The sequence below is a fragment of the Sprattus sprattus genome, assembly GCF_963457725.1.
Source record: "Sprattus sprattus genome assembly, chromosome: 1".
Taxonomy (NCBI): Eukaryota; Metazoa; Chordata; class Actinopteri; order Clupeiformes; family Clupeidae; genus Sprattus; species Sprattus sprattus.
In genome coordinates, this window is record NC_137920.1 from 62,837,837 (window position 1) to 62,838,717 (window position 881).

An 881-nucleotide genomic window follows, 5' to 3' on the forward strand; every position below is an offset into this window, starting at 1 on the left:
ATTGTATAAATAAACCTGCCTCTCAGTGACTCAGTGCAGGACTGCATGCAGGAGTGTATGTGTGTGTGTGTGTGTGTGTGTGTGCTTGTGTGTGTGTGCATGCACATGCATGCAGTTGCATAAGTATGCGCCTGTGAACCTGCATACATGTGTGGATGTGTGTGTGCCTGTGTATTTGCTTACATGAATATGTGTGTGTGTGCGTGTGCGTGCGTGTGTGTGTTTAAGGGGGTGTTGCAGTAGAGTGTGAAAAAGGAGAAGAGATCCAAGGACTCCTGCCTCCAAGTGCCGCAGTAAAAAAAAATCCCCTACAGCAGTTGACTCTGTAACACAGCTGGCCCTGGTCTGGCAGTGACCCAGCGCACCCGGGCCGCTTCCGGGCCAGCGCCGGGCCAGACCCGGTTGTACTGAGGGGATGCTAGGCATGTAGGAAGTGGTGACGCAGTCTCAAGTGAGTGTGCAGCGCCGATGTGGACTCAGATCAATAATCCCCTCTGCCACGCTCAGGATCTGAGTTCTTAGATCAGTCTGAGGCCAGTGCCCTTCATGGTGCTCTTCATTGCACTCTGTTCTTCCTGATATTTAAACCTGGAATACTTCTACTCAGCTGCTGCAGTGCCAACAATCAGTGTGTGTGTGTGTGTGTGTGTGAGTGTGTGTGTGTGTGTGTTTGAGACGGAGCTCTAAAGTTAGAGAATGCTTACTTTGCTAGTATCCGGGTAGCTTGTGAATGGGGGTGTCTTCGGGTGAGGTAATTTCCTCGTGCTTCCACGGAGCAAATATTTGCTGCGGAGCTCCGGAACGGTCGGTTAGTGATGCATCTCGAGGTTGGGGGAGGGGGGGCTTGATGGGGGGAGAGTCGAAAACAAATGCATATTTAT